This window comes from Oncorhynchus tshawytscha, linkage group LG15 (assembly GCF_018296145.1).
Source record: "Oncorhynchus tshawytscha isolate Ot180627B linkage group LG15, Otsh_v2.0, whole genome shotgun sequence".
NCBI classification, from domain to species: Eukaryota; Metazoa; Chordata; class Actinopteri; order Salmoniformes; family Salmonidae; genus Oncorhynchus; species Oncorhynchus tshawytscha.
Window position 1 is genome coordinate 25,237,117 of NC_056443.1, and position 25,132 is coordinate 25,262,248.

Here is a 25,132-nt window from a genome sequence, read left to right on the forward strand (position 1 = left end):
ACAATGACCCCAAGCATACTTCCAAAATGGCTGAAAAGGAAAACAAAGTCCTACAGAAAATGTGTGGGCAGAACTGAAAAGGACTCCTGAACATCTAATCAAATGGCTACCCAGACTATTTGCATTGCCTCCCCCCTCTTCCATGCCGCTACTCTGTTATTATCTATGCATAGTCACTTTAATAACCCTACCTACATGTACATATTACCTCTATTACCTGTACCCCCTGATTATAGCCTCGCTATTGTTACTTTACTGCTGCTCTAATTATTTGTTACTTTTACCTCTTACTTTTTTGGGGGGGTATATTTTCTAAAAACTGCATTTTCAGTTAAGGGCTTGTGAGTAAGCAATTCACTGTAAGGTCTACACCTGTTGTATTTGGCGCGTGTGACATAAAATTTTATTTGAAACATTAGGAACGCCTTCCTAATATTGAGTTGCACCCCCCTTTGCCCTCAGAAGAGCCTCAATTCGTCGGGGCATGGACTCTACAAAGTGTCGAGAGCCTTCCACTGTAATACTGCCCCATGTTGACTCCAATGCTTCCCAAAGTTGTGGCAAGTTGCCTGGATGTCCTTTGGGTGGTGGACCATTCTTTATACACACGGGAAACGGTTGAGCGTGAAAAACTCAGCAGTGTTGCAGTTCATGACACACTCAAACAGGTGTGCCTGGCACACATTACCCTATCCGTTTCAAAAGGCACTTAACTATGTTCTCTTGCCCATCCACCCTCTGAATGGCACACATACACAATCCATGTCTCAAGGATTAAAAATAATTATTTAAATGTGTCCTCCCCTTCCCCTACACTGACTGCAGTGGATTTAACAAGTGACATCAAAACAAGGGATCATAGCTTTCACCTGGATTGACCTGGTCAGTCTATGTCATGGAAAGAGCATGATGTGTAGACTCAGTGTGTAAACCCAACCCTCCATTCAGTCTGGAATGATAAAGACATCCCATTCAGTTGTCCAGCACTAGAATAGCCCCCAGCTCAGAGTGCAGTAACTACACGCCCATAAAGGCTCCACGGGAGCTCTCAAGGTGACAGGACTCATTCGGCCGCCCATTTGTTTTCCCGTGGGGGAGTTGCGTTGCAGAGTATAAGCTCCCTTGGGAAACAGGGCCGATCACTGCAGCTTGTCGAGAGCGGGTGACCTTTGAACTCCACAGGCAAAGTCATTTCAGACTCCAAAGGCGTGATGGCAGTGCCAGGGATTCCCAAAGCATATCTTTCTGCTGGTGGGCCAGAAGGAATGTGGTGACTGGTTAAGTAGATCTGATCTCAATTCATTTGACATTTGTTGTTGTTCAACAGGTAGTATTAGACTACGGTCAGTCATAATTATCCCTCACAGGAACCACCTAAACATTTTGTAAAAAGGTACCTCCTATTCAGTAGAAGAAGCGGTAAAAAAGGCACTGATCATCATTAGCAGAATTATTAGCATAATGGGAGACCCAAGTCTAACCCTGAAGCGAGGCTGAGCAGTACGGGGGTAGCCACAAGAGACTCCGGATGAAACTCAGCCCCTGGGCCATAAAGTGTGATTGGGGACATGGGGAAGTGAGGGTCCTTCTGGTCTTCCTCTAGTCTATCTGTTAGAGCAGCCATCCATGCAGGTCTAGCTGGGGGGGGGTCTCCACACACTACTGCATTAAGAACAATTAAACTCGGCCCATGCCGGAGTGCCCTGACGCAAAACAGGGGGTAAGTGGATACCGGCACCCGCAATCACCCACAAACTACAAGCTAATGGACCGGAGTCCCTGACCTGGTTGTATGAAGTCATCAGTGTTCATCCAATAAGGGGAAGGAAACAACAGCTACAGCATACTGCTGTGTATTCCTTAGAGTGAATGTGAACGTATAGTGGGGTGATAGTCCTGCTTCCCCTAAACATGCTGATGCACAGTATATATAGAGGAGAGTTATTCAAGTCAGAAGCGATGACCTCTCAAAGGGGAATGTAATGTGAGTGTCATCCAAGCACAACATGAGAGACCGACGTCTCTATTGAGCGGCCTTGAGGGTTGAAACGTCTCTGTCCTCCGAGGAGAATACATGCTTGGAATTGGAGGCATGCACTCCGAAGTCAGCTGATCACATTGTAAGTCATAGGTATTCATGGCATGCTTCTGACGTCGGGGCTTCGGCCATGATTCACCGTGCTACTCTTTGCTAACAATATAAGAACCTGTCCGCTGTAGAAGCCTGTATTGCGGCTCTGAATTGCAGAGCCTTTCTGGAGAATCAGGACAATTACCTGAAGTGGTTATTGTTCTGTTGTTTTTTTTTTGGTTTTTATGTCAGCCAGTCAGTCAGTGTGAGAGCCGGGGTACAGGCAAAGCGGAGAGGCGCGTGCTTGCGGTTTTTAGCTCGAGTAAGGACATCCACCTTGCTTGATATGTGTATCTCATAAATAAATCATATTATTATTTTCTTCCACCTCAAAAGGAGCATGTTGAATTGTGATGGCTTTATAAATCGCCATTCTCCCTTTTCGGATGGATCTCTCTCTCTCTCTCTCTCTCTCTCTCTCTCTCTCTCTCTCTCTCTCTCTCTCTCTCTCTCTCTCTCTCTCTCTCTCTCTCTCTCTCTCTCTCTCTCTCTCTCTCTCTCTCTCTCTCTCTCTCTCTCTCTCTCTCTCTCTCTCTCTCTCTCTCTCTCTCTCTCTCTCTCTCTCTCTCTCTCTCTCTCTCTCTCTCTCTCTCTCTCTCTCTCTCTCTCTCTCTCTCTCTCTCTCTCTCTCTCTCTCTCTCTCTCTCTCTCTCTCTCTCTCTCTCTCTAAAATTATTTCAACACAGCTTTAACTGGATTTGGGAGCATGCGGGAATAAGCGACGCTCCACAGCTAAATCAACATCAGACGCGAGCAGCTCCTCTGGGGCGTGAGTCGCGGCTTCAGTGTTTTCAGTCAAAGCAGGCGTTCGACCGGGGCCCAACGGAGGCTTTTAATGTAATGGCGCCGTCTTCATTTCTGCTGTAGTCGGAAATAGCGTGAAAATCCAATCCTCAATTTCAACACTGACAAATGAAAGGTTTCAGTTAAAAAATAGAAAGGGGGTAGAGAGGCAAAGAGAGAAAAAGAGTGTGCGCAGGAACACTAGATTAATCCTCTGCTAAAAACACATAAAGGTAATTCATAGCTAGCAATAGCAGTTGGCCAGCACTAATAGGAGGGATGAGAGATGTAGAGACATTTCTGCCCTAATAAATAAATGTTACTCCATGAGGGATTAGGGGATGCCAGGGGAGTTATGGGTAGCCTTAGGTTAAGTGACAGACATTGCGGTTGTAAACTACACGTGTTGGGAAGACGATGCACACCGAGTTGGCTAGCACATTGAAACCGCCTTGGCTGACCTCACCTCCACACGCATACACAACTTTTCCTCAGACAAGACTCATAGATACTGTACACAGAGCCACACACACACACACAGCAGGGTCTGCAAAATCAATCAACACTTTCAAGAGCCAGGCTCCGCTGCGTTCAAAACAATGCAAATGCCGTTCATGTGGCGAGTCGTGCCTCGACAGAAGCACCTGTTTGACATGCATGGTTTTTTCATTACACTCAAACAAACACAAGGTATGCAAAAGTCAACAAGATTCCCCAAAATAGCTTCTTTGCATATGCGAACTTGAGTGCAACATTTCCTTTTCCAACTTCCAGCATTTCAAAAACTTGCTCTACACGACCAATTAAAAAAAAACAGCCAGACATCAGGGCTACACTGTATTACACACTGTCTACTGAACCCCGACACCCCATTTGAAGAGGCAGAACGCCCCTTGACCCCAGCTGTCCCTCCAGATGGATATGTGGGGTTGGAGGTGGTGGTGGTAAACCCTCGGTTCAAAAAAACAGAGTGGACATTAAAAAACATATGAACTAATAATCCCTCTGTTTTTTTTTTATGATTGCGTATTCAGCCAAGCGATATAATACATGAATATTCATGTGCACAACTCACTGTGAAAATGACTGTTGGTGATACCAAACCCCAAGCTGATGTTGGGAACAGAGCACACTCTAGGGAGGGGATTTGAATCTTAACCGGCCAAGATGGCTGCCACCGACAGTGGTGAATAATGCTAAAAGCCTGGCGGCAAGAAAACAATATGGCCGAAATATTTTGGGTTTGGCTGGGTCGGGCTGAACCACACGCGTTTTGTCCTTTAAAGCATAACATCCACAATATTCAGACTAAAATGTAAAAATGAAATAAAAAGAATGATGGACCCTTTAAACGCATCCGTTTAAGACACAATTTACCGTTAAATAAAGACTCGGAATGACAACAGGAGGTGAAAGCAGATTAATGGGGGCCAAATTGATTTGTTAAGCTTCTCTCCTTTCACAGGAGCAGCAGTCCACTAGGATTTACGCTGCTAAGAGCCTGTCCCTCTTCAGGAGAGGAGCGCGCTCCGACCGGGCACTGCTGGGCCCTTTCCAAGCCAATGCCATCAACCAACTGGAGCAGTGTAGACCTGGGTGGCAGCCCTGCCAGTGTGTGTGTGTGTGTGTGTGTGTGTGTGTGTGTGTGCGTACGTAAGACAGAGAGCGTGTGTTCATGTGCACACATGTGCGAGAGAAAGAAGGAACACGTACACACATGTAGGAAAATGTGTGTCTAGTGTGTGCTTGCGTCCGTGCGCATGCCTCTGTGCTTGTGTGTGTGTGTGAGCGAGGTGCCTGCTGTCCGGTGCTATCCCTCAAGAAGCATGTGTAATGGGAACGAGTTACTCATACATACGAGTTGCTCAAACATACAGGAAAGTAGCTCTCCAAGAACAGGGCTGGAGTTAAAACATACAGGAAGGTAGCTCTCCAAGAACAGGGTTGGAGTTAAAACATACAGGAAGGTAGCTCTCCAAGAACAGGGTTGGAGTTAAAACATACAGGAAGGTAGCTCTCCAGGAACAGGGTTGGAGTTAAAACATACAGGAAGGTAGCTCTCCAGGAACAGGGTTGGAGTTAAAGCCTACACGAGGATGGCTCTTCAGGAACAGTGAATGGTAATATAGAAGGGAATACAGTATGGTAGCAGAAGCTAGGCTGTAGAAGAAGTGAGGAAAAGGATTGAGACATATTCTCTCTCATGAGTCAATGAGGGAAGAGAAAGGAGGGAGACACAAAGTAGGCTGTTTACTTGCATTGTTAATTTCATTAGCCCCCCGGCAACCACTTCAATATTTAACATTCACCATTTAGCCCTCTCCGTTATTCCTCCCTCCATCCACCCCTGTAACCAGTTTGCCTCACAAAGTCCCACAATTAAACAGAGTGGCCAGCAGGAATCCATCAGCACTGTCCAGTCTTACCACTTAATACAGTTGCTGATCCATTACCAGTCTACACAAGACAGGCTTGTAAAGCTACAATCCTTTTAAAATGACCATCAATAGGGCAATGAGACTTTGGGCCCTGAGTTGGTAGACTAACACAACCCTGTAGTGTTACCACTTAATCCACTGACTGTGTCATTGGCAGACATGACCAATGAATTGGTTACGAGATGACTTACCAATGGCTGGTTAGCCTGTGGTATAGGTCAACTGGTGTATTAGTATCATTCAAATTCAGTACATGGATCTGATGGCTTAGTTCCTTGAGACTAAAGATATGGGTTTGATTCCTGCATAGACTAAGTGTTTTAACTTACCACTCTCTTGAAATCTGCTAAATGACCACATTATTAGTAGTATCAGTACTATTGTTAGCCACTGTATAAGTCCATGCCTAGAGAGTACTAGCCTGAAGGAGAACAGGGGCATTCTAGCAGCATAGTGACAGAGAGACTGGGGTTGAGACAGAGGTTTAATGGTGATCTCACTTCCCACGCCTCCCAGTGAGCATGCCTTCTAAGCCGTGTCCCAAGATATCCATACACTGACATCATATATACAGTGCCGTGAAATCAAGATCTGGCTCAAAGATCGGTTTTGCATAATGCCTACATTTCCTGTTGGCAGAGCGAGAGCATGACTGCCTCTAATGCTCCTCCCGTGATGGAATAGAACCATTTGACCACTGACAAATTCCCTTGTGTGCCCCCCCCCCTTGAAACCCCCAACCCAGCAGAGGCTTCCATTGTGGAGTTCTCTCTCCCAGGTATCCAATTTGTAAATTATTTTTTTCAGCAAGTGGGGTTGTAAAAGAAGCCCGACATCCTAGACGCCTGATTTATTAAACAATTTGCATGTAAAAAGTTAAAAGAATTGACATTGCCGGGGACTTGGCGAGGCGAAGAAGCACTAAAATATTGCCAAAATGGTGCCCGAGACCTTTTCATTTACCATTCAAAACGAATCGGACTTCGCCAGGCAGAAAATGCAGTCAGAATGGTAAGTAAATACGTGTAATTGAAGCAGTGGACTGTTGAAAATGCATCAAGAGCAGACCTCTTTTTATCATGAGGATATGTGTCTCCCCTCCCAAACAAAAAGACAAAGGGAGAAGAGTCAGTCTGGGGGGGATGTGTTTGTTTGCAGCTCTCTACTGTCTGTGTGTGTGTGTGTGTGTGTGTGTGTGTGTGTGTGTGTGTGTGTAATTGCTGCCCGTTATCATGATGCAAGCGAGGGACCACGGTGAAAGGCACAGCGCAAAATGAAGGGTAAACCTGGGGATATTCTGTGTGACATTGGCCGTCTGTGGGTAAGTAATGATCCCAGCTCCGTGTGACACCCCAGCCTCGGCGCCAGTGGCGGTTGTTCGCCGGACTACATCGCCTGTCCTCCTCCGCCACCTCTTCATTAAAGAAGGAGTCTTCTCCCACCAACCCGAACAAGCTACATGCGTCTTCAGTGACGCTAATTCAGTGCTAAGTGAGATGGAATAAACATTCGACCGCCGGATATTTTTAATACCTCATCAAATAATACATAGATCCAATGCTGAAGTAGGCAAAACATGGATTTGTTAATAAATTTTTTATTTTTTTTAAACGATCCTAACAGAGGTCCCACTTTCGTCGTCTGGTGCTTGGGCAGGTTCAAACCAAGGCCACATCACCTCCAGTAAGAAGTGTAATAAACTGTAATTGATGGAATAATCTCAAAGAATTGGACCCAGGCGCAGCAGATAATGACCAATTGTCTGTTGACACCATGAGACAATTTACTCAAGAGCTGTGTCATCAACACACCAGATGTAGTGGAACATTGGAGAAAGGACATAAGAAAGGGGGGCTAGAGATATAAACTGTATGTACAAAATCCTCCATCTAAGCATGACGACACTCTGGACCAGGGAGGAAACGGACAGAAGAGGGGGCTGGAGGGAGGGCGAGGAAGTTGTGGTTTTGTATGCAGCATCTCCACAACCGGCAAAGCATTTTTCCCCCCGCGTGAGCCATTACTTTGTAAACATGGCGGGCACCGCAGGTAGCGCGTCCATAAATGTCACTCAAGAGGAGGCGTAATTTCATTTTGTTTTGGGAATAAATAAAGCCCTCATCCCTCAAACTGATTACGTGCCCTCGGAATCTTTTTCGGCTTGACTCCCGCTTTGATGAAACGACGCGGTGCTTAATGACACCGTTGATTTATACCCGGTGGGGATCAGAGGGGAAGGCTCAATCTCAGAGAGAAAGAAAGTCAGTCGTCGAGTCTCTCCCGTCTCAGAGTGCTGAAGAATACGGACAGAAAAACAGCAATACTCGTCTCTCTGTCATGAATAAGTCATATCAACCACCCCTGATATAAGAGGGAATATATGAAAAGTTAATTACCATATTTTCTATTAATGGAAGAAGATGGGGAAGACATTTTTTTGAAAGTTCATTTTCAACTGCCGTAAATTCTGTAATTATGGGCCTCTTTTCTTGTTATTCCTGTTTGGCAAGATGGTAAAAGGGCTCCACAATGGCCAATGTTCTGTGGATTTATAAGCACCCGGAGAACTCTGGTTGCAGGCTGATAAAGAGAGTTGCTGAGCTAGGCTAGCGTTCTGGGCTAAAACACTCATTCTAACGGTAATAGGAAGTATTTATGTGGACTCAAACACCGGCATTGTGCCGGTTATTAGGAAAGTTGAGAAAACTCATGAAAACGTCTGCCTCCAGTCCTCTGGGTTTGTAATGTAACAAGAAAGCCACACTCGACTTCAGGTACCAAACCTTCTCAAGAGCAAAAGGAACAATGCACTGAGCTATAATCCATAAGAGGTATTGTTCTTTTGAACAACAAGACAATGATTAGATCTTGGTCATGTTCTTTTAGTTATCGACCGACAGCTGTCTCATCTAAGTGATCTAACCGGTCCAACATCAAGCCTCTGCCACGTCGAGATCACGCTGCCACGTCCGCACACACAGGAAAGAGAGCACGCGCCCATCAACTGAGCACGACTTCCCATTTAGGAGCGCAGAAGTCAATCTTGCAGGGATCCAGGAAGCTTTAGTCCACTAACACCCACATCGACAGAGATCAAGCTCTGGCAGGAAGCAGTGAGCGTTTTGGAGCAGGGTTCTCTTTAAATCATACATTGGTCACGTGACTTCTTCAAGGCAGAGAAGTCTGGGAACAGTAGTAGAAAGAGACCCCTCAGAGGAGCAACACCTTTCCTTCATATGGTGCTCTGTAAACTACAGGGAATCCTTGTTCTGGTTCTAACTGTCAAAAGATGTCAGGTCACTGGAAGCTTGGAATCGATCCAAGTCCAGATTGAAAAATGAAATGAAGATTCTTTTCCTCCCCCTCTATTTTCCAAGGAAATACGGCTAATCCACAGACTTCGCTGCCTCATTTATTAGTGCTCTTAAAAGGGGCAATACATAGTTGAAACAATAACAAAGCGCCCTGCCCGCCACAATTTCGGTAAAAAGCTGAGTGATGGGTTGGAGAAATGTAACCACTCAAATTCATAGACAGTACTATTGTCACGCCCTGGTCTAAGTATTTTGTGTTTTTCTTCATGTATTGGGTCAGGCCAGGGTGTGGCATGGGGTTTTTGTATTGTGGTGTGTTTTGTCTTGGGGTTTTGGTGGTGGTATTGGGATTGTAGCTAGTGGGGTTATCTAGCAAGGTCTATGGCTGTCTGGAGTGGTTCTCAATCAGAGGCAGGTGTTTATCGTTGTCTCTGATTGGGAACCATATTTAGGCAGCCATATTCTTTGAGTTTGTCGTGGGAGATTGTCCTTAGTGTCCTTGTTCCTGTCTATGTGTTACACAAGTATAGGCTGTTTCGGTTTTCGTTACGTTTATTGTTTTTGTTAGTGTTTGTTATTTGATTCGTGTTTTACGTTCGTTATTAAATATGGATCGCAATCTACACGCTGCAGTTTGGTCCGACTCTCCTTCACACCTAGAAAACCGTAACAACTATGGATTCATGGACTGATTATCCATGATATCAAAAGTATAGTTTTAGCCATGTTTTCTGGCTATACAGTGTCTGCTTACATTTACATTGGTTTACAAACAAACATTGGAGTAAAACAGGCTTATATGTTGGCCTCTGGTGGGGTATGACAGTTGAACTAAGCCCATGAAGCGTTAATATATCATATTCTTCAAGAATCAATGAATTTGTTTAAATCTAGAAATGGATGTAGGAACTGCAGATTGTCCATTTAATTCAAAATCCTCACACTTTTCTTCAGGAGGCTACCAATACTTGATGTGCCGATTACCAGCGGCACAGTCGGACATAATTTGTTTTTAATAAAACATCGGAGGATTAAGTCGATGGAATTTGCTGAGATGTAGCTCCGAGGAGGTGCTGCCTGCGTCTTGTAAATGCTGCGTGAAAACAAGGCAACAAATGCTTTGGCATCTTTAATAGGCATTTAATTGCCCTTAATATAGAACAAATGATGATGATGACAGGGATTGCAAACACAAATGCAACTAGAGCAAATAAATGGAAGATGCATACCACTAATAGATGGCTTTACCTAGATGTTTGTTTTGCATTCATTTGGGGTGAAATTGCTGGATATAATGTTGAGAGAGGTGATATTAATTAGTGGTCTTAATGAGGAGCTTTTCTGGGTTTCCACAGTAGAGAGAACATAAAATGACAGCATCATCACTAATTCAACATGGCAGGCCAGCGAAACTCCATCTGCTGCTCAACAAACTGTTAATAAAGGCACAATTATATTTTCGTAACCACTTTATTGCGAATAAAATGTGCAAATGAACTGGCCGAGAGTAGAGTCGACGGGTAAAGGAGTGGGGGGAAATAAAGGCCAAATCACTAAAGACAGACGAGCCATTTGATTCACCGAACAACATTTTACAACCAAACAAACAAAAATGTGGGGTTTCATTGAAGATGATTTGAGACAAAGGCTTTGTTTTTGTTTTTTTTAATTTATCGTGCCTCACATTAACTTACACGTATTCCATAATGAGGATACACAGTTAGCTTAGCCTCCCGCTCTCATCACAACAAATCAGCCCTGCAAAGGATTTTGCACAGGCTCGTAATTGCACAGTGTGCCAACAGCTGGCTATTAAGCACCAGCAGGAGAAAACTAGCCTCTGTAAAAGTTGAGTAGTCAAGCCTATTCATGATCAATATGGTCAGAAAAACACTAGTTGTTAACGATCTTTACATCGTTGTTTTGTTTCTCATTGAGAATGTTGCTCTCATTAGCTTTCCCCATGCGTTCTCGCTGCTGTTTGGAGTCCTTTTGACTCCTGCTCTGAAAAACAATCATGAATGTCCAAAGTGGGCCCAGATAACTTAGTTAATCCCCTTTGCCTAAGACCTTGAGGAGTTTAATTCATGCTGATTGTTCGGACTCTCCTCGCTGACAATCAATACATCCCATTTCAGCACTTTTCAAAACTTGGATAAAAGTCGCTTTTTCTATCCCCTCTATTCTTTACGGACACACAAACATAATATCCCTAAAACACGTGGGGTGTACAGACACACACACACACAAAGCCTCTCTTGCCAAATTACACGATCATGTTTATATGATCATTCACACATTTCACTGATACAGACACTAAAACACAGCACAAACACATTTTTCTCTTACAATAAGCAGATAACTCATACCACCTAAAAGCCATAACAATATATACTTGACGCCAGTCTTAATCCTAGCCAGTTTATTTTCCAGCTATGTTCATTGTACCTTGGAGTCACTCACTCACTATCATGGTCCAAACAAAACCAATTCCCCCTCAGGAGACTGAAAAGATTTGGCATGGGTCCCCAGATCCTCAAAAGGTTCTACAGCTGCAACATCAAGAGCATCCTGGCTGGTTGCATCACCGCCTGGTATGGCAACTGCTCGGCATCTGACCATAAGGCGCTACAGAGGGTAGTGCGAACGGCCCAGTACATCACTGGGGCCAAGCTTCCTGCCTTCCAGGACCTATATAATAGGCGGTGTCAGAGGTAAGCCCATAAAATTGTCAGAGACTCCAGTCACCCAAGTTATAGACTGTTTTCTCTGCTACCGCACAGCAAGCGGTACCGAGGCCAAGTCTAGGACAAAAAGGCCCCTCAACAGCTTCTATCCCCAAGACTGATGAACAATTCATAAAAATCGCCACCGGACAATTTACATTGACCACCCCTCCCTTTCGTACACTGCTGTTACTCGCTGTTGTTTGTTACCTATGCATAGTCACTTCGCCCCCACATACATGTACAGATGACCTCAACTAGCCTGTACCCCTGCACACTGACTCAGTACCAGTACCCCCTGTATATAGCCTTGTTATTGTTATTCTTATTGTGTTACCTTTTATCATTACTTTTTATTTTAGCCTACTTGGTAAAAATTTAATTTTTCTTGAACTGCACTGTTTGTTAAGGGCGTGTAAGTAAGCATTTCACGGTAAAGTCTACACTTGTTGTATTCGGAACATGTGGCAAATAGAGTTCAATTTGATTTGAGTCGGTATACAGTGCATTCGGAAAGCAATCAGACCCCTTCCCTTTTTCCACATTTTGTTACGTCACAGTGTTATTATAAAATGGCTTTAAAAAAAATCCTCATTCTACACACAAGGTCCCACCGTTTACAGTGCATGTCATAGCAAAAACCAGGTTGAAGGAATTATCCGTAGAGACTGGATTGTGTTGAGGCATAGATCTGGGGAAGGGTACCAAAACATTTCTGCAGCATTGAAGGTCCCCGAGAACACAGTGGCCTCCACCATTCTTAATTTGAAGAACTTGGAACCACCAAGACTCTTCCTAGAGCTGGCCATCTGGCCATACTGAGCAATCGGGGGAGAAGGGCTCTGGTCAGGAAGGTGACAAAGAACCCGATGGTCACTCTGACAGAGCCCCAGAGTTACTCTGTGGAGATGGGAGAACCTTCCAGAAGGACAACCATCTCTGTAGCACTCCACCAATCAGGCCTTTATTGTAGAGTGGCCAGACAGAAGTCACTCCACAGTAAAAGGCACATGACAGCCAGTTTGGAGTTTGCCTTAAGGCACCTAAAGGACTCAGACCATGAGAAACAAGATTCTCTGGTCTGATGAAACCAAGATTGAACTCTTTGGCCTGAATGACAAGTGTCATCTCTGGAGGAAACCTGGCACCATCCCTACGGTGAAGCATGGTGGTGGCAGCATCATGCTGTGGGGATTTTTTTCAGCGGCAGGTACTGGGAGACTAGTCAGTATCGAGGGAAAGATGAATGAAACAAAGTACAAAGTACAAAGAGATCCTTGATGAAAACCTGCTTCAGAGAGCTCAGGACCTCAGATTGGGGTAAAGGTTCAACAACCTTAAGCACACAGCCAAGACAACACAGGACTGGCTTGGGGTCAAGTCTCTGAATGTCCTTGAGTGGGCCAGCAAGAGCCCGGACTTGAACTTGATCGAACATCTCTGGAGAGACCTGAAAATAGCTGTGCAGCGACATTCCCTAATAAACCTGAGAGCTTGAGAGAATCTCCAGAGAAGAATGTGAGAAACTCCCCAAATACAGGTGTGCCAAGCTTGTAGCCTCATACCAAAGAAGACTCAAGGCTGTAATCAGTGCCAAAGAAGCTTCAACAAAGTACTTAGTAAAGGGTTTAATACATTTGTAAAAATGTCTAACAACTTGTTTTTGCTTTGTCATTATGGGGTATTGTGTGTAGATTAGTGAGGGGGAAAAAATATTGAATCCATTTTAGAATAAGGCTGTAATGTAACAAAATGTGGAAAAAGTCAAGGGGTTTGAATATGTTTTTGCAGAGGAGGGAGGGAAGAGGTTGGGGATATTCATTGTTCTATCCGTCTCAGTGAGACTCTTATCAGGGGAGACACCTCTAACTCTGTCACCCACACACACCTGACCTCTTCATTCCAACCAACAGAGACACGATATGAGAACATATCTCCAAAAACAACAGACAGACAAGTCATCCCTGCAACATCCCCCAACCGTCTGTTTTGAAGGGAGAGTTGTATTAAGTCTTCACTACTGGCCACTGTTTAACCTGGGAGGGCCGGAAGTGTGAATGGAAAAAGTGATGACATTGAGGTTGGGAGATTAGCTACCCCGGTGCTGTTTATTTCCCATTTCAGAGGTGGAAAGAAGGAGTAGGGAAAAAAGGGAGCAACACCACTTTTAAAAAAGGCAAGAAACTGAAGTGTGAGGTGATTGTCCTTATTAGCATGGTTGATGGACCATAGATTCTCCGCTGTTAAAATACCCCTCGGAAAGGAAAAGGATAAAGAATCCTCTTTTACATTTTTAATTGCCTGGTCCCTCGCCATGATTCATATATTGACGCAGATACGCTGGGGCGATCACTCCTGAGTCTCGGTCCCGTTATTTAATGAAACGTGCAAGGCCCACATATGCATAACCAGATTTGCGATAAACAACTGCTCAGATTAAACATGCTAGTCGCTCAGAGTGCAGGGCCCTAAACGGCATTTGGAAAATTACCTCATACATTTTATCTGCGACATGCTTTGCGCGCCGAGCGGTAATTGACAATGGTGTAATGAAATCTCAGGTAGATCCGTTTGTGTTTATTGGACAAAGTCAATAACACCAAATGTAATGCCTTGCTGAGTGGGAGTTTAGGAATACAATTATGATCAATTTGAATAGCTGAGGGCTGCCATTTTGTAGGGGTCTCACACAGAGCGGAATGGAAGTCTCATGCGAAGCGAGCTCATAAAACAGATCTAGTGCTTGCAAACAAATGCATGCTGGGTAATAGGCTAATTTCCCAGCATCTGTAAACCTATTCAAGCCGCTGGTTCAAACAAATTGACTTCCTCTCTATTCTGGAGTCTTTTTCTACTTCTAGTGAACTGTAAAGACTCCACAGTGGAGTTGGTATCACAGCATTAGGACAATAACGCAATGGTCAATACACTCCAGACACTCCTCTTTCGCTCTCTCCTAATCTCAGTATGCTCCTCTGCCTTATCAGGAATTCATGTCCTTCTTCAGATGAGCATGTTCGCATCAGCATTCCTTTCCTTTTCCGAGAGGGAAAAGAGATCCGATTCATTGAGTGCGTCCCTTGCTTGCTACACTTCATGACTCAGGTACTGCCTCTCACTGAAAGGCCTATACACTTCACTACGCTACGCTACACTGCACTGCCACCTTTCCCCCTCTCCCGAAAGCTGCCTTAAAATGTCCAGTCACCAAAAAAAGATGTAAGACAGACTTGTGTAAAGGAAAATGTGTTCAAACTACATTAAGTTGCTCTTATACCTACATAGTTACACAGTAATTACTGTAGTAACATTTTGTAGTTGGATCTAAAGTAATTACAGTTTAACTACACGGGTATAAGAGCAACTTAATGTTATGCGTTACCGAAAAGGTCCTCAGTACGATTCAACACAGAATAAAGCAATCCCATGACATGTTTCCATTAGCGGTGAGATTAACTCCACAAACTTGAAAACATTAAAGCAAAAGAAGGGAGAACATCAGAAATATCCTGAATGTGTAATGAAACTATGATTCTGATAATTATTACCTCAACATAGGTTGGTTTTAACAGAAAACGGATTACTTTAGCATCTGCTGGATCCTTTGAAGTCTGCCATGATATCCTCAACCACTCTCGCCTAGATTATTCTACTTAAAACAACACAATTCAAATGTGCCCACCTGGTGTATGTGACAAGAAACATTTTTCCAAAATATGTTTAGTTTAATTTTGTTTACTGATAAACCCAAAACATACAGTATGTAGTTAAATGCAGTTTCTTGTTTGCACTTTTAAAAGAGCAAAGGCATCTTTGTGAAAAGATCAGTATAATATGCAGGAGTTTGGAGAGCCCAATATGGGCATGTGTGATGATGGTCTACACAGACTAAAGTGGGGAAACAACCATATCAGATTGGTCGGACAACATTTATCAGATTGGTCGGACAACATTTATCGGATTGGTCGGACAACATTTATCGGATTGGTGATTGGTCGGACAACATTTATCAGATTGGTCGGACAACATTTATCGGATTGGTCGGACAACATTTATCAGATTGGTCAGACAACATTTATCAGATTGGTCAGACGACATTTATCAGATTTACATTTATCAGATTTGGACAACATTTATCAGATTGGTCGGACAACATTTATCAGATTGGTCGGACAACATTTATCAGATTAGTCGGACAACATTTATCAGATTGGTCGGACAACATTTATCGGATTGGTGATTGGTCGGACAACATTTATCAGATTGGTCGGACAACATTTATCAGATTGGTCAGACAACATTTATCAGATTGGTCAGACAACATTTATCAGATTGGTCGGACGACATTTATCAGATTGGTCGGACAACATTTATCAGATTGGTCGGACAACATTTATCAGATTGGTCGGACAACATTTATCAGATTGGTCGGACAACATTTATCAGATTGGTTGGACAACATTTATCAGATTGGACAACATTTATCAGATTGGACAACATGTATCAGATTGGTTGGACAACATTTATCAGATTGGACACTTGTATGATGGCTTAAGAAGCAGCACCGTCGTGTTTTTCCACATTATGTTATCAAGTGGCGTCAGCGGTGTCTTATGGTGTAAACTCCAGACTTGTGGCTGCTCGGCTTCCCAAAGTCGCAATGAAAACTGTGACCTCATTGCCGTAGTTACTCTGTGTTTGTTTCAAATCAAATCAAATTGTATTTGTCACACATGGTTAGCAGATGTTAATGCGAGTGTAGCAAAATGCTTGTGCTTCTAGTTCCGACAATGCAGTAATAACCAACAAGTAATCTAACTAACAATTCCAAAACTACTGTCTTATACACAGTGTAAGGGGATAAAGAGCAGTATAGGCAAGATACAGTAGATGGTATCGAGTACAGTATATACATATGAGATGAGTATGTAAACAAAGTGGCATAGTTAAAGTGGCTAGTGATACATGTATTACATAAGGATGCAGTCGATGATATAGAGTACAGTATATACGTATGCGTATGAGATGAATAATGTAGGGTAAGTAACATTATATAAGGTAGCATTGTTTAAAGTGGCTAGTGATATATTTACATCATTTCCCATCAATTCCCATTATTAAGAGTTGAGTCAGTGTCAGTGTGTTGGCAGCAGCCACTCAATGTTAGTGGTGGCTGTTTAACAGTCTGATGGCCTTGAGATAGAAGCTGTTTTTCAGTCTCTCGGTCCCAGCTTTGATGCACCTGTACTGACCTCGCTGTCTGGATGATAGCGGGGTGAACAGGCAGTGGCTCGGGTGGTTGATGTCCTTGATGATCTTTATGGCCTTCCTGTAACATCGGGTGGTGTAGGTGTCCTGGAGGGCAGGTAGTTTGCACCCGGTGATGCGTTGTGCAGACCTCACTACCCTCTGGAGAGCCTTACGGTTGAGGGTGGAGCAGTTGCCGTACCAGGCGGTGATACAGCCCGCCAGGATGCTCTCGATTGTGCATCTGTAGAAGTTTGTGAGTGCTTTTGGTGACAAGCCGAATTTCTTTAGCCTCCTGAGGTTGAAGAGGCGCTGCTGTGCCTTCTTCACGATGCTGTCTGTGTGAGTGGACCAATTCAGTTTGTCGGGGTCGAGACCCAGGGTCTCGAGCTTGATGACGAGCTTGGAGGGTACTATGGTGTTGAATGCCGAGCTGTAGTCGATGAACAGCATTCTCACATAGGTAATCATCTTGTCCAGATGGGTTAGGGCAGTGTGCAGTGTGGTTGAGATTGCATCGTCTGTGGACCTATTTGGGCGGTAAGCAAATTGGAGTGGGTTTAGGGTGTCAGGTAGGGTGGAGGTGATATGGTCCTTGACTAGTCTCTCAAAGCACTTCATGATGACGGAAGTGAGTGCTACGGGGCGGTAGTCGTTTAGCTCAGTTACCTTAGCTTTCTTGGGAACAGGAACAATGGTGGCCCTCTTGAAGCATGTGGGAACAGCAGACTGGTATAGGGATTGATTGAATATGTCCGTAAACACACCGGCCAGCTGGTCTGCGCATGCTCTGAGGGCGCGGCTGGGGATGCCGTCTGGGCCTGCAGCCTTGCGAGGGTTAACACGTTTACATGTCTTACTCACCTCGGCTGCAGTGAAGGAGAGACCGCATGTTTTCATTGCAGGCCGTGTCAGTGGCACTGTATTGTCCTCAAAGCGGGAAAAAAAGTTATTTAGTCTGCCTGTGAGCAAGACATCCTGGTCCGTGACTGGGCTGGATTTCTTCCTGTAGTCCGTGATTGACTGTAGACCCTGCCACATGCCTCTTGTGTCTGAGCCGTTGAATTGAGATTCTACTTTGTCTCTGTACTGACGCTTAGCTTGTTTGATAGCCTTGCGGAGGGAATAGCTGCACTGTTTGTATTCGGTCATGTTACCAGACACCTTGCCCTGATTAAAAGCAGTGGTTCGCGCTTTCAGTTTCACGCGAATGCTGCCATCAATCCACGGTTTCTGGTTAGGGAATGTTTTAATTGTTGCTATGGGAACGACATCTTCAACGCACGTTCTAATGAACTCGCACACCGAATCAGCGTATTCGTCAATGTTGTTATCTGACGCAATACGAAACATATCCCAGTCCACGTGATGGAAGCAGTCTTGGAGTGTGGAGTCAGCTTGGTCGGACCAGCGTTGGACAGACCTCAGCGTGGGAGCCTCTTGTTTTAGTTTCTGTCTGTAGGCAGGGATCAACAAAATGGAGTCGTGGTTAGCTTTTCCGAAAGGGGGGCGGGGCAGGGCCTTATATGCGTCGCGGAAGATAGAGTAACAATGATCCAAGGTCTTTCCACCCCTGGTTGCGCAATCGATATGCTGATAAAATTTAGGGAGTCTGTTTTCAGATTAGCCTTGTTAAAATCCCCAGCTACAATGAATGCAGCCTCCGGATAAATGGTTGCCAGTTTGCAAAGAGTTAAATAAAGTTCGTTCAGAGCCATCGATGTGTCTGCTTGGGGGGGGATATATACGGCTGTGATTATAATCGAAGAGAATTCTCTTGGTAGATAATGCGGTCTACATTTGATTGTGAGGAATTCTAAATCAGGTGAACAGAAGGATTTGAGTTCCTGTATGTTTCTTTCATCACACCATGTCTCGTTAGCCATTAGGCATACGCCCCCGCCCCTCTTCTTACCAGAAAGATGTTTGTTTCTGTCGGCGCGATGCGTGGAGAAACCCGTTGGCTAGACCGCCTCGGATAGCGTCTCTCCAGTGAGCCATGTTTCCGTGAAGCAAAGAACGTTACAGTCTCTGATGTCCCTCTGGAATGCTACCCTTGCTCGGATTTCATCAACCTTGTTGTCAAGAGACTGGACATTGGCAAGAAGAATGCTAGGGAGTGGTGCACGGTGTGCCCGTCTCCGGAGTCTGACCAGAAGACCGCCTCGTTTCCCTCTTTTTCGGAGTCATTTTTTTGGGTCGCTGCATGGGATCCACTCCGTTGTCCTGTTTGTAAGGCAGAACACAGGATCCGCGTCGCGAAAAACATATTCTTGGTCGTACTGATGGTGAGTTGACGCTGATCTTATATTCAGTAGTTCTTCTCGACTGTATGTAATGAAACCTAAGATGACCTGGGGTACTAATGTAAGAAATAACACGTAAAAAAACAAAAAACTGCATAGTTTCCTAGGAACGCGAAGCGAGGCGGCCATCTCTGTCGGCGTCTCTGTCGGACGTCTAGGCCTTCCCTGGAAATCTTGCACAGTGTCATGACTACACGTGAGGATCCAGTGGCTCAGATCAGCTTGGCAACGGTTGACAATGGCCAGACACTCTCTCTCCCACGGGAGAGGGGAGGGGAGGCTGGGCCGCCTTTTGACACCTCACACCCGGATGTACATTTTGTGCAGCAGAGAACCCTCTCTTGCTCTTTAGTATCAACCAAAATAATGTTCTTTGAACTTTGACGATCTAACCGAGGTGGAGAAAAGAGAAAACCCCTCTCAGACAATCACTAGTACAGCTAAGTAGCTGTTCTAAGGAAACAGCCCACTGGTGACCGGACAACTAAGAAGAAGGACATTGTTACCTCTGGTGGACAATCAGAGCCTTACAAGGGAGCTGAGTGAATACAGTCAAAACCCCTTTCAAGAAGACTTGGTAACAACAGAGATGACGAACGATGGCATTCAAACACGTAAATACATTCATGACTTCTTACTCCAAACGGACAGTGGTTTGTGTGCAAAGTAAATGGTTACTGTGAGCGTAGTTTCCACTCCCCCTTTTGGTAAACAAGCAGTCATGTCGTTGTTAGTCCACTAGGGATGTTTGTTTCATGTAAGTTTGTATGTTATTCTGTCTTATTATTTAATTCGCAAGTAAATAAATAATTAAACCAATTTGTGTGGTACGGAATTATCAATAAAGCTGGGGTTCTTGCAGATCCAAGAAGGTTGTGACCGTTTAGATGAGACTGATATGAGGTAAAGATTAATAAGTGACTTATCGATATATAACTTATGTATCTTGTAGAGTTAAATTCGGAAGATGGTAACTCGTTAAACAACTTCTTCTGTGGTGCCTCAAATCCTAAAGAGTTAATTGATACATGATTAATTTAATCAAGTAACAATTAAACATAGTTGATAGTAGATTAAATAAATAAGTCATCAGATTAATGAAAGTAGAGTCACGACAACAACCGCTACATTTAGCTACCGTAAGGTGGGGTTATCGGAGGACATTCTCCAAGTGAATGAATAAGACATCCTAGGCATACTAATAATAATGCCTAGGATGTCTTAATCTTAAGAATTAATTAAGCACTTTCACATAACATTTTAATGCAAACCCTCATACTTCCCTCTACACATTTCAGTTGGTCAGCTTTTCTTACTTTTGTCCTATACACAAAACGGAGATTTCCTAGTAGTAATTGTACATTTTCAAAAAATGTCTTACTAAATCTAGAGGTTTGTAATGTATAGATTAAATATTGATATAGTTAGTTGAATTAACATTGCTTTTCAGACAAACAATGAAACAAACATAATTTATAATATTAGTACTGAATATCATTATACATTGATTTGTGACTGGAAGCGACTGTCAAAGTCTTTCATAATCATTATTGCTAAGCAGTCAATTGGTCTATAAAATTACATCACCCACACAAACTACACTTATCAGCTAGCAACATGGCTGAACAATATTCATTGTATGAGGTGAATAAGATTGGATTGACATTAGCAGATATTGGTGGTGTCGCTCTGTCAATAAGCCTGTAGGTATGAGCCACAGAGAGCTTTCCTTACAGATTTAATTAGGCAGCGGCTCAGCTTACCCAACATAGGCATTTGTCTGACCGCCATGGTCCAACCACTGAAGAGCACTGGCCAAAGGGTGTATCCCACTGGATTTCATGGTGTATTTAGCTTTGACTGGAACACGCTTCCCAATGGCAACCCACTAGATATCTACGAGCACATAAAGCCCTGGCCAGGAGGTCATGGCATTTAAGCGTGGGAAGCACGGAGAGCAGTGCCTGGGTTCAATGTCTTACCGCAACAGTCGAAGACCCCAGAATAGATACATACTGATCAGGGGAATGATTTTTTTCCCTCGCACTGGGGGAAACTCGTCTGACGGACTGCTCAAATTCAATATCTTGTAAGCATATGAAGCGCTTTGAGAGACGGGAAAGAGAGAGAGAGCTTTGAGAGAGGAGAGAGAGATTTGAAAGAGGGGAGAGAGAGAGAGAGCTGCCAATGGACAGAAGCTAAAGCTAGGCTAATTACAGGAAACCAATCATTTCTCTTTGTTGGTTTTAATCATTTTCAGAGCAGATCCCATCAAATTGTTTTCAGCCCTTGTCAACATTTACCCACATCTCCCAGTCCTTAATGTCAGCAGTTAATTAGTGGGCAATATACAGTCTTCCCAGCAACAGATGACTGGACATCAAACGGTCAGCTGAATGAGACGTCTAATTTGGTCCCCATGTGCTCATCATCTTCCCCCCTACTCTTAGTCCCTTGTCCCCTCCCTCCATTCAAGCTGATACTCCACGGAGAGTCAAGCTGCCCCTTCTACTCAATGACCCTTCTCTGGCCTCCCAGCCCTCCTCTTATTTCCTTTAGCATTCTTAAACACCTGCTGCCCCCGTGAGGTCTGAGCTGTACCCAAATTAACAACACACACACACACGTTTGCTCCCCTCAAAGCATTAACACACACATCATCAGTTATAGAACATACACGTTTTCCCAGCAGTCCATCCCTCACCAGACTACAAAGATGAAATGCCATAAAGGAGATCACATGAACAAACGCCTATAACTGAGTTCCACACAGAGAGAGACTTTGGGACAAGGGTGGCAACTATGGAGAATTACCATGGAACACCATCCATCTCATGTCTCGACTGTGTTTTCACCTTGCTTTTTCACTTGGACGTCTTAGTTGCTGAAAAAAGACCAAAAACGGGGGAAATAACAAGGCTTTGATGGTTTTGCCATTGGTTTTGGGCAATAGGCAATAGTCAAGGCTTGTGAGGCTTCACGTGGATACAGAAGAGTCGACAGAACTTCAAAGCTCAGGTTAAGTGTGATAAGTGGAATGAGCATATGCCACAGGGAAGATAAGGACATAAAATGACTTCCCATATCCCTTACACAAATATAAAATAGCCTAAGAAGAATGGTGCTGCCAGATGTAGAGACTACTGGGAAGTAGAGGTCAACCGATTAATCAGCATGGCCGACTAATTAGGTCCGATTTCAAGTTTTCATAACAATCGGTAATCTGCATTTTTGGACACTGATTGTGGCCGATTACATTGCAATCCACGAGGAGACTGCGTGGCAGGCTGACCACATGTTACACGAGTGCCGCAAGGAGCCAAGGTAAGTTGCTTGCTTGTATTAAACTTATCTTATTAAAAACAATCTTAACATAATCACCAGTTAACTACACACGGTTGATGATATTACTAGTTTAACTAGCTTGTCCTGTTTTGCATATAATCAATGCGGTGCCTGTTAAATTTATCATCGAATCACAGCCTACTTCGCCAAACGGGTGATGATTTAACAGCGCATTTGCGAAAAAAGCACAATTGTTGCACCAATGTACCTAACCAAAAACATCAATGCCTTTCTTAAAATCAATACACAATTATATATTTTTTAAACCTGCATATTTAGTTATGAAATTCATTTTAGCAGGCAATATTAACGAGGGAAATTGTGTCACTTCTCTTGCGTTCAGTGTAAGCAGAGTCAGAGTATATGCAGCAGTTTGGGCCACCTGGCTCATTGCGAAATGTGTGAAGACCATTTCTTCCTAACAAAGACCATAATTAGTTTGCCAGAATTTTACATAAATATGACATAATATTGAAGGTTGTGCAATGTAACAGCGATATTTAGACTAGGGTTGCCACCCATTCAATAAAATACGGAATGGTTCCGTATTTCACTAAAAGAATAAACGTTTTGTTCTCGAAATTATGTTTCCGGATTTGACCATATTAATGACCTAAGGCTTGTATTTCTGTGTGTTGATTATATTATAATTAAGTCTATGATTTGATATTTGACAGAGCAGTCTGACTGAGCGGTGGTAGGCAGCAGCAGGCTTGTAAGCATTCATTCAAAACAGCACTTTCCTGCGTTTGCCAGCAGCTCTTCGCAATGCTTGAAGCACAGCGCTGTTTATGACTTCAAGCCTATCAACTCCTGAGATTAGGCTGGCAATACTATAGTGCCTATAAAAACATCCAATAGTCAAAGTTATATGAAATACAAATGGTATAGAGGGAAATAGTCCTATAATAACTACAACCTAAAACTTCTTACCTGGGAATATTGAAGACTCATGTTAAAAGGAACCAGCAGCTTTCATATGTTCTCATGTTCTGAGCAAGGAATTGAAACATAAGCTTTTTTACATGGCACATATTGCACTTTTACTTTCTTCTCCAACACCTTGTTTTTGCATTATTTAAACCAAATTTAACATATTTCATTATTTATTTGAGACTAAATTGATTTTATTATTATTATGTATTATATTAAGTTCAAATACAGTATTGTCGTAATTGTCATTATTACAAATATAGAAATCGGCCGATTAATCGGTATTGGCTTTTTCTGGTCCTCCAAAAATCAGTATCCGTGTTGAAAAATCATAGTCGGTCGACCTCTACTGAGTAGGTATAGCATCACACCACTCAGCGCTTAACCAGCCGACAGGCATAGGATAGACATACGGAGGTTATCCATTCATCAAACACAGCCCTTGTAGAATAACTAGCATGCTTTGGATGCAAGGCTCAAAGTCATGATCGCATTGACAAGACAACTACAGTAAGACTATAGTAGACACGACAATGGTGATGTTCAAGGTGGTGACAATGGTGAATGATTTTAATCAAATCTCAAGAATACTCCCTTAAACAATCCCTTAGTGACTTCAAATCCCACGAGGCCCAGTAGAGACACTGTCTGGGCTTCTTGATGTGTCAGTGTGACATATCACACTGATTCATGGTGTTGGTTCGCTTCGAGTCAAAGGAAGCCACAGAGGCCAGGGAACAGAGGCCTGAGTCTGGAGGGATGGAGGGATAGAGGGACATATTCATGTAGCAAAGTTCAGTGTGACCTCTGACTAACCTCTCCATCACCTGAGAGAGCTGTGCCATCACAGGCAGCGGTGTCAATACCACAATTTGTTTTTCTATTACCTCTCTTATCAAGGTTAAACGGAATAAATCAATCATCTTAGTTGGGGCAAAAGGGGGGGAAAAAATACCCTCCCTGTCAGAAACTAAGGGTTATAAATAATACGCAGAAACCAAACACGCGCTATGTGAATTTCTCCAAAAAGGCAATTAACCTCGGGAGGAGAGAGGAAGAAACCTGAAACAAATGCCTTCTGAAAGCCCTTCTGCAAAATCTCTAACGCGGGGACACAGAAGCACATTCTCGGCAGCACAGTGTTGTTAAATTACATGCCACTTGCCCTTGGTCGCGTTATTTCAATATTTTATGTTGATGCATTGCCACGGCGGCACATTTTCATTCATTTTCTCAATGCGGGGAATTCAACCCAAATAAAAGATCCCTTGAGTTGCCTTTGTATTGTATTCATCTAGTTGACACAACTCTGAACATAAAAATGCATCATAGAAAGAGAAGAAAAATATATATATTACAGGAAGAAAAGCACAGTGGCAACACAAAGACTTGTGCAAAACTGAACCGTACTGGGTCAAAGGTTGGAGGCCAGTGATACTGTGTCACTTCAAAATGTAAAGACCTCCCAGTCTGGTTGACTTTCAGCATGTGACTGGGGCAACCATCTGCTGGGAACGCATACATTAAAATAGGGTGTGTGGTTGGGTTTATTGGCACGACAGCCAACGCCAAGGTCACTTGGACATGGGTGGCACAACATGGGTCTGTGGCCTCGTAAATAAAACATGGGGCGGAGTCTACTTCGGGCCAGCTGTAGGTAAAGATAGGTACGCGTGAATGGGTTTGGCATCATATGACCGAGTCTGTCCATACCAGCCAACCAACCGCCCTCCTACCTACGTGCCACGGTACACTCGACGGGCGACAACAGTTGCTCTCGCACAGGCCGCATGTGACCTTCCCAATCCCTCCATGCACGCTATCCCTCCACGCACTCCTTCTCAAGGAATTTTGGATGGCAGCAACTTCAGGGGGCCTCGACTCAGAGCAAATAAACCGCCAGGTTGTG